Raw genomic sequence first — 9,715 nt, 5'->3', positions numbered from 1 at the left:
TCTTTCCCTGGGAAGTGTGGATCTGGGAAGGGGTCATGAATCCTAGCCCTCATCATGAATATTATGGACATAAGTAGTGAGGGCTGTTAGGGAGAGGGCAAGAGCAGGTGTCTGTACAATATGCATATAAGCTCTTATGGACTGAGGTGTGAAAAACTATGCTGTGATACCGGTGTTTAACCCTATAGAAGATACCTCTGTTTTGCAGAATAAATAACTTATAACTGCTGTCATTCTCACCTGCATGGCTCTGTTTTCTTTTTAAAGGAAATTTTAGTGCTAGTGGAAAGAAGCTGCTGGTGGGACAGCCCTAGAGACTGCCACCTTCTTTTTCCACAGCACAGATAGAGCACAATCAGTAGCTTGTAAGCTTCTGCCTGTAAAAGTGGGTCTGACCTTTTTGGAAGAGGACCTTCCTTTTGTAAGAAAAGGGGATTTTTAGTCACCTGTGGTTCTTCAACTTTCTGCAGTGAGGGCCTTGAATGGTGCTTGACTAGTACTGCTGACTGTGATATGGACACTTCCACTAGGAAGCTAGACTTGTAGTTTATTTTAAGTGGACCACAAACCAGTTATTGGAAGCAAATGACCTTTAGTCAGTTTTGATCTAAGATACACTGATAACCTCAAAGTCTCTTTAACTTCCTCTTGCAGTCCCTGTCCCTCCTATCTTGCAGTTTATGACTTTGCTCAAATCTAAATCTAGATCCTGAGAGAAGGTCTAGTCCATAGGCTGCACGACATTCCCCACACACCCCTGCAGACTCATAAATCAGAGAACCACAGTCCCAGAAGGCAAATGGCACAATGAATTTGAACTAGTGTCTCCCAAACGTTTTTTTATGGCTATGGTGAGTGGTCTACAGATCATTCCAGGTCCCTCCCCTTTTCAGCTCACTTAAATGATAAGGGCATAGGGTGATCTGTGAGAAGTCTGGAGGACTGGCATTATCAACCCAAAAATTTTGAGGCCCACTGACTAGTTAATGTTGGTGCTTCAATGAAGGGAGACGTGACCTTTTCACTTCTTAGGAGACTTTTCTTTCATATGACCCCCATAGCATACCATGTGCTTTTCAGAATTTTTTTCTTTTAAAGTTGTGCCCCAGAAATGTTGCAGTATATGTTTAGGCACGGTTTAGCAGAACAAGTTGTTGATGACAAACAGCAGGAGGGGGCTGCAGGTTAGGTAAATCCAAGTTGATAGCATAAGACTTTTTTGTGGCTTCCTAGTAAGTTGCCATATGCTGACAGTTAAAGTGTGTATTACCCTATTGTTCCAGCTGTAATTAGAACTTGCATATATGGTAAGTGGGACCCACATTTTCTGGTTCAGTTTTGGGGGGAATTTTTTTTTCCTTCAAATGTAAGCCAGTGATGACATGTGCAAAGTCCTTGAACTGTTGTTGCCCTTACAAAATCCCACAGGGGAATTGTATAACTAAGGAAAGGATCCAAAGTGTCAAATGGACTCAAAATACTCAAATAAAAATAATGTTGCCCTAGCCTCACGTAAAATCCCATATCAGGATATATCAAGACAAATAGTATTAGGTAAATGAAAACTGTTTACAACATCAAACAAGGACAGGCCTTTATTAAGTGAGATTTGAATTGCCATTGTGCGTTCAAACTTGGTTCACCTGTCGAGCCAAAATCATGGATCCAAACAGCTCTGGATTTAGTAATTCAAAATCCAGATTTTTCCCAACTAGGGAAGGAGACAATGGGTGTTTATTTTCAAACCATTAACTGCAGGTGTCAGCTCAGATTTGACTCCTCTTAGGCGCTTGAGAAAAGTACATTCAGCTAATGTGCATTTTAGAAGAATGCAGCGTATTGTCTTTTTTGTTTAACCTTGGACGTTTTTTAATTTAGAGCTAGAAATTTTCAGGATCATTGGTTTTTTCTAAGTAGTTAAATACCCAGTCCATTGTTTAATAAAGCAAAACCACACATACATTTAAAACCTATTTTAATTTTTTTTTTTTTAAATAGTCTTCTGAAGTGTATCCAACTCTGCATGGCTTCCTGTCAGCTCCCCTTTGGGGATGTCTCTTGGTTCTGTGGCTCTAGTGGTGTCCTGCCCAGGGCTAGAAAGCCTCATATTAAACAAATTCATCAGGCTTCTGATCCTCCCACTTATTGTTGAAAGTTTAGTGCCTGCTTCCCACCTCAGTGCAGGTCTCTGGTAACTGGAAGTTGGTGGCAGTCTGGGTCCCCCAGCCATTGTGGTACTTCCCTGCGTGAGCTGAGCCTGTCATCTGACTACCACTGTGATGACTGGAACATGGCCCTGCACATTGCCCTTATGAGCCAGCCTGTGTGATGCTTAAGGGTGCTATGCCGGATTTTCTGCATCCCTATATTCATATGGGATGCAGGTAATATGTTGGCCCCATGTATAAATCAACTGTGGTTTTATTTTTTTTTTCTTTTTGGGGAGGGGTACAACAGGGAGGAGGAAGACAGGTTGATTTATACTCAGAACAGTGTGGTAGTTGCAGAATGGAGCTAAGCAGAGGGAAAGGAGGTGCAGGCATGGGACCAGAGGCAGGATGTGGTTAAGGGTAGAATGCACTCAGCTAAACCAGGCAGCAGAACGTGAAGGGCAGCTGACCACCTTATTGGATGCAATTAATAGTTCCTGTTCAATAAGATCTGCTGGTGCTGGGAAACATGGAAGGATCTTTTCCTGGTTGCTGGGGTCTGCTGCGGCCACCTACCATCCTTCTAGGGCAGCTCCAGGGGGCTGCCTGGGTCTGTTTCCTTAGCTCCGCGTTCTCTGGTGGCTCAGTGGGAAATTAGAAATGGCAACAGAAGGAGAAGGAAGATGACATGGAAGATGTGGGTATCCAGGAACACAGATAAGAAGTGTGCCCTGCCTGCTCATTTCATCCCCACAGGTACCACGTATCAGACATGAGGCAATGTAGCCACCTTTAGAGCACCCTTGGGTGGGCACCAGTAGGTGCGTGCAGGGCCATTCATATGCATCTGCATGGCCTCATTTCTGGGACTTGGTGTGTAGAGCAGGAATGGGCTGGGTGTGCTTCCCCATGGTGTGCCTGTGCCAAGCCTGACAGGAGACAATGGAAACAAACCCTAAAGCCCTGGAGAGCTTGAATATTGGAGCTTAATCTGCACTACCAGACAGTAGGCATGGATCTACTTTTGGTTCAAAGCCAGCTAGGGTGGGCAGGGCTAGGGCTTAGCAGGGTGTGTTGCGGGCAGGACTGATGTGCAGAGGCAGGTCTCTGTGTGTGTGAGGGCAATTTGCATGAGCGCAGAAATGGAAGAGGGTGTGTGTGGGTAGAGGAAGGATGAAACAGCAGTGAACGCTGCAGGGCAAGACCAGAGCATACCAATAAGTGCGTGGGCAAGACCAAAGTAGCAAGGATTGCTGCACTTGCTCTGAGAAGTGCCAGAGAAACATATGGGTGGTTGCCCATATGAGCTAATTGCAGGTACTGTTGGTTTGGCCTTACTTCTCTTGGATTAGTGCTGACTGTGTGTGATTGCTTAATCCCTTGATAAAGTATTGTAGAAAAGTTCAGTTCTTTGCCATCTTGGATTCTTGGGAAGACTGAGGGTGCTGGGTGTGTTTGAGCGTGCTGGGACAGGCACCCTTTGTTAAACTTTACAGACCTGACAAGGAAGCAGCTTACAGAGGGTTTCTTTTTAAAAGAAACAGAACAGTCTGATGACCGGAAAGACTTGGCCTTTTGCCTAGACTAGGCCAGGGTTGGAAGTCCCCTCCACACTGCAGTATAAGTTTTCCCCTATGCTGCCCTTTGTTCACTGTCCATCTCTTCAGGAAGTGGGGAATTCAGGTTCTGTGAGGCATTCAGTCCCCAGTGGTCCACTTTCTTGTTTGATATGAAAGTCCTCACTTAAATTTCTGCAGGCTGTTGAGCAGCTCTGAGATGGGAATGGCCAGTTCCTCCTTAACATAGACTGAATTGTTGCCATTACATTCATTAATACCATACATTGGTGAGGGTCTCTTGTCCTGCCCTCCCATGTGTCTTTATGACTGTGCAAACAGGTCTTCCTTGCTTACTCCCCACTGCCTTGGCTATGCCATTAGCAAAGTCGTACTGAGATCAGTTCCAATAAGAAATGGCCCAGAGAACTAATCCAGAGAAATGTTTCTAAGAATTTCCAAATATACTCGCATAAAGCCGAGCAACATGAACAAACTCATTTTTTGACATCATTACAAGGAGGAAAGCGGCCAGAAGGATCTGGATTGTAGTCATGTATCTATTGGTATATGGTAGTGTCAGAAAAGAAGAAAAATAGGCCTCCAGAAAATACCGTAGCAGGGTTTACAAATCTAACTGATGGCAAGTCTCCAATAGGAGATGTGTAAATGGTGGAGTGGTAGAAAGCAGGCTATTATAGACTACCAATTAATATCTTCATGAGTGAACAACAAAAAGATACAGAGTAAGTCATAATTCTCCCTCAAAAATAAAGCTCAAAACAGCTAGCAAATAGAAGAGGACAGAACCAAACCCAAACGTAATCTGGAAAAATTAGAAAAGTCTGTTCAATAAAATGAATTTCAACACCATTGAAACCTGTAAAGTCCCAGGCAGGAGCAGAGAAAGCAAACAGGGCAGCGGCACATCAGGAGCTTTCTTGAAAAGACCTTGTAAATTTTAAATTTTGAATATGCAGTGCAGTTCAAGAAGAAATAGATGGCTCATCTTTGTGAGCGATCCCATGTAAATCAGGTAGGTAAGAATGAACAGTCCTGTACCAAGGTTTGGAACTGCAAGTTCTATTTTGGTCTCAAGGGCAACCAAGTTGTGCAAGAGTCAGTGGGAGAGAAGGCTTGAAGCAGACACGGTCTAACGCTACCAGGGAGAGTAATGTAACTGTAGCCCGACAACAGCTTAAAGGCAACAGTATAAAGTGAGAGAGTGGAGTGTTTTCACTCCTGCGTGTAGATAGAATGATGAAAAACAATCCAAGCAAAAGCACTATTTAGAGTCTTGGGGAGAGCTGAGGATGACTCAAAGATTTTGGATGCACTTTATGCCTCTTCAGAACTTAGCTTCAGATGGCCTGTATGAGCCTGTCTCTGCCAAACTTGCACAGGGAGATGACTTCTCTATAGCACCTAGCTGCAAGCCAGGCTGTGTGCAAAGGCTCACAGCCCTTGCTTAATTCCTGAGCCACCCATTACCGTCATTACTGCAAAATGAAGACTTGAACTCGCACCACAAAAGGGCAAAGGCAGAGAGGTTTCTTTTGGATCTGCCAATAAGCCATAACTGTTAACCGTGTGGTTTTATCTGGTCTCCTGGCACAAGGCCTGCCTTGTACTCAAGAAAGAGACCTCTGAGGAAGGACCTGAGCTGAACAAGAAGTGGTGTTAGTGGCAGGCTCTGAGCATGATATGAGAGGTCTCTCTTTTGCTGCCTCTCAGCCAGCTGCACCTCTTGGGAAAGGGCACCAGTGTGAGCCAGAGGCCACTGAATAGTTCTAGCAAGGAAGGAAGCCAAAGCAAACATGCAGAAAGATGTGAGCTGTGGTTTCTTTTTGTGTTTTTATTTTGTTTTGTTTTTTTGAGCGCTCATGCCTTGCGCTGCCTAAAACCCCAAACCAATACATAAACAAACAGGAGCAATGCCCAAGCTTTTCAAGATGAGTCTTATTATGCGGAAACAGTAGATCTTATCCTCAACTGATCTATTGTGCACGTAGCTCAGGGCGCTGTTTAGCTCCCAGCAAGCTAAATCTATGGGAACTATTTACTGCTTCTTGGGATGAAGCAATACCTCCTGCTTGGACCTCTCAGAAAGACAGCTAGCCAGAACTGCCCCTGGGACTGCTTCCTGCTGCCAGTTTGTCCTTTTTTTCTCCCCAGGCACTAAGTTTCAAACAGCAAAAGGGAGAGCAAGCACATGAGAGCAAGCTTTAGATAAAAGAGAGGAACAGAAACAAAAAGCAGATCAAGCTGGTGTGTGCTCCATGTCTTGCAGTTTTGAGCATTTTAATGTCTTAGGGAGGGGTGGGGAGGGGGAGAGAATTTTTTAAAACCTGGCTTAGAAATAGGTAATGGATGCCAGTGACATCTTCACACTTGAGTAGCTGCTAAGGATAATGGATGTGGCTAGGAAAGCACTCTATGGTCTCTCCCAGGCCAAGTGTGAATGGGTTTTGTCTATTGCCTTTTCCTGTCTGCCCTCCATGCTTATTGTGGTGCCATTACTGCAGTACATCATCATGTTTATTGTCTGTATCCTTACCTCACCACTGTGAGAGAGATGAAGTTGCTGTTACCCCTATTTGGCATAAAGGGGCTCAAAGCAAGGACAGAATGGCTTGCCCAGTGTCACACAGGGTCAGACTGTATCAGAGAAAGGAATTGAATTAGTGACACCCAAGTCATGAGTTCTACATGCTGATGGTCATGCTTATCCCATTTGTGCTGCTCCTTCCCTTTCCTTTTCCCAGGAGGAGGTGCTTTAAGTGGGGAAAGAAGGCCTTATTAAGAAAGGCAAGTTTTGCTGTCATAACTTGCAGGGTCATGTTCCATCTGATCCTCTTGAGTAACAGTGGCTGGGATCCTGCAGCTGAGAAAGCTGTGGCCCTGCTATCCTGGGAGGTTCCTCCTGGGCATACTTAGTTGGAACACGTTTGAGAGCAATCACTGTTTTGATGTGTTATGAGTGAGATCTCAGACAGGTGTGGACCTGTGGGGGCTGTTCTCTCTGGTAGACTTCTCACTCTTCTGAGAGAGAAACCTCATGTCTTGTCATTTGTGCTAGTTAAATTTCACTTGGTACTTTGTAGGTACAATAGGACTGGAAGGGCCTCTCTGAGCCATAGGGCTTCTACACATATGCACAGAGCCTGCACATCGGAGAAGACTCAATCAAGTCTGCCAGAGCACAAAACGCGTTCCGGCAGCCTTTCGTGTCGCGTGTATCAGTGCTGCCACACGTCTCCGTGCTGAAAAAATGGTGGCGGGGCACTTTGAAATAAAACACGTTCGATGAGGTTTAGTTCAAAGCACCCCACTGCCATTTTTCAGCATGGGGATACGTGGCGATGCTGATACACAGGACATGCGGGCGCTTTTAATTAGCGTGGGTCGCTAATTAAAGCGTCCAGCACCACATTCCATGACTCATGGAAAAATGCCCGTGGAGCTTAGTCCCCTGTGTTTTCAGTTAGCCATTTGCCCAGAAGATCCAAAAGATCATCCGCTCATACCCTTAAAGCACACCACAGCCACAAGGCACATTATGGAAAACCCCCTACACTATGTCACAGGTAAAAGGCAGCGGAAATGAGGGCATCATCAATGTCCTGCCAGAGCAGTGCCAGGAAATTTGTTAGGATATGCTCCAATCCTCCTAGGAAGGGGACTGTGCCCCACATTACAGAGGAAGGCATAGACCTTCACCTGGAAGGGAAAACTCCTTTGTGAGACCAAATCTGGCCAGTGGTATGATCTTGAGCATATGAGCACGATCTGTTAGCCAGCCAGGATCTGCCAACCTCAGAGGTTTTTAAGTATTCTTAGAAGCACCAGCACACTTGCACACATCCTTACCTCAAACTCTGACCAGTGTCTAATGCTTTTGCGGAAAATGGGAAAAAAGCCTCAGAAGCCAAATAATATAGTTGGAGAGATTGGGAGTGGGGGAAGGGGAATTATTTCTAGCCCTTATGGGCAACTAGTAGAAGCCATGAAATGTGGGATACCCATTTTCTCTGTTAATGGGGCAGTAAAGTAACTAAGATCAAGTGAGCTTTAATGACAGAAAGAACTTGGTGGATCTTAATGGGACTCGAGACCAAGGTTTAGAGCTTGGTTCTGCCCCAGATTTCATGGGCCACAGACAAGTTACTTACTGCTGTAAGTCAGCTGCATCTGCAACTGTGACTGGAGACAACTGGAAACTGTTCTTACTTCTGACATGCTGGCATCTCCCTTCATGCCTAGGGTTTTTGCAAGTCTGGAATTTCTAACTGGATAAGTTTCTTTAATGTGCAAACTGCCCAGTGTCCTTGAGAGAGACTCTTGCTCTGTAGTCTTATTTAAATAGACTATTTCCCTTCCCTGCCTCCCCCCCCCCCACCTATCTCTCTCAGTGTGGGGCAGGCAGTCTCTGTAGATGAAGGAGCATGTCTCTATCTCTCTCCCTACTCTCCAGCACCAAGTAGTAGCACAGCGTTTTGGGGGGTGTTTAAAAAAAGAGGCGGGATCAAGGCACTGTTACAAAGCTGGTGTGACTGCCTTTTGTCCTGATGGCAACCACAGAGGAGATGGCCACTTTGCAGCCCTCTATGCAAAGGAGATGCTTGCCCAAAGAAGGAAAGTGGGCAGCAGTAAGCCTTCACATCAGTTCTGTACAGCCCCATAGCCTAGTGCTCTACGGTGAGTTGATACAAACAAGGCCACGTGGAAAAGCAGAACTGCGCTGTAAGGATGTCCTCAAAAGACATTAGAAGAAGAATGACATTGCAACCAAGACCTAGGAAACTGCCACTTGAGAGTGAAGCCAGCGGAGAGTGCAACTGCATCAAAAGAGTGAAAACTGTGGATCAGAAGGAGAGGACGTGTATTGCAAAGCATATAATATGCACGGAGGAGGCTATCAGCAAGCATAAATCCTCACAGGCAGGAGAAGTTGTGACGGCCCCTTCCTCAACTGTCTTGCTAGATTTGTTCCTCTGTTGTTAGTCTTGCTCACAACAGACCCATCAGTCGTACTAAAAGGGGTGCCTACGGCATCCTAAACTATCAGTAGTATTAATGTTAGTTGTAAATATGCCAATATAAAAGGAAGAGTTATTATAAATTCTATAGTGCTTTTTGCAGGAGTTGGAGTACTAGGCCAAGTATTCTGGCTAAAATTCAACATAAGTATTTACATTCTGGCAGCTTAAATCCCCCTCTGGAGTTTGAAATGAATATCGTGTTTGTCTTCACTTCGCGTCTTGAACCATTGTATATTGTGGCTGTAGGTTTCTAAACAGCCACCACATTCCATCTCATAAGTGGCCATATTTCTGGTGCTCATAAATTGATCTTCATGTGTATAGTAATTGTAAATTATTTGGGGTCTTTGCATGAGACATACCAGATTTCTGTATATTATTAATATTTATTGTAATAAGCTGGGAACATCACTGAAAACGGGGATTAGGACAGCCAAGTTTGGGCTGGTGAATAGTTGGACAGAACTGGAGAATAGATGCCCTAAAGCCAGGGCAGGAAAAATACAGCCTGCAGGCCACATTTGACCTGCCAGACAATTCCAGCCGGCCGGCAGGGCCCCTCTATAAGCTGAAGGAATGATCACAGGCCCCAGCCCTTGCTGCCTCTCTGCAGGCTGGCACCATCATGCAGGAGATGTGACTTTGGTTGCTAAGCAACCAGCCCCAGCCTGGCTTGACCCACCCCAGCCACCGCCCCAGGCTAGGAGGTACTAGACACAAGAAGCCTCTGTCTGGCAAAGGCTTTTGCTGGCGACCCTGTGCCTATTTCCTCCCTCCCTGCAAGAGTGGAAATTCAGGTACGGCCCCACTGGGCCAGGGCCAGGGACTCCCATTGGTAGAAAGGAGGATAGGAGTGCAGGGAGCTGCACGTTGTGGGGCTGGACCCGCAACCTGTTACCATGTGCAGCTGGGGACCTGCACAGTCCGAGGACTCTGGGGCCCCTCCACCACACACGCACACCCCCCT

General features: G+C 45.6%; 2 protein-coding genes across 2 annotated transcripts in view; both read left to right on the top strand.

The window, feature by feature from the left end:
• Positions 1-9,715, top strand: part of MGAT3 (mannosyl (beta-1,4-)-glycoprotein beta-1,4-N-acetylglucosaminyltransferase) — a 58,236-nt gene that overhangs the window by 368 nt on the left and 48,153 nt on the right. The gene's annotated exons all lie outside the window — the stretch shown is intronic.
• Positions 1-9,715, top strand: part of TAB1 (TGF-beta activated kinase 1 (MAP3K7) binding protein 1) — a 23,123-nt gene that overhangs the window by 9,672 nt on the left and 3,736 nt on the right. The window lies entirely within an intron of this gene.

Source organism: Alligator sinensis, unplaced genomic scaffold, assembly GCF_000455745.1.
Source record: "Alligator sinensis unplaced genomic scaffold, ASM45574v1 scaffold215_2, whole genome shotgun sequence".
Taxonomy (NCBI): Eukaryota; Metazoa; Chordata; order Crocodylia; family Alligatoridae; genus Alligator; species Alligator sinensis.
This window is presented reverse-complemented; position numbering and strand designations above follow the sequence as displayed.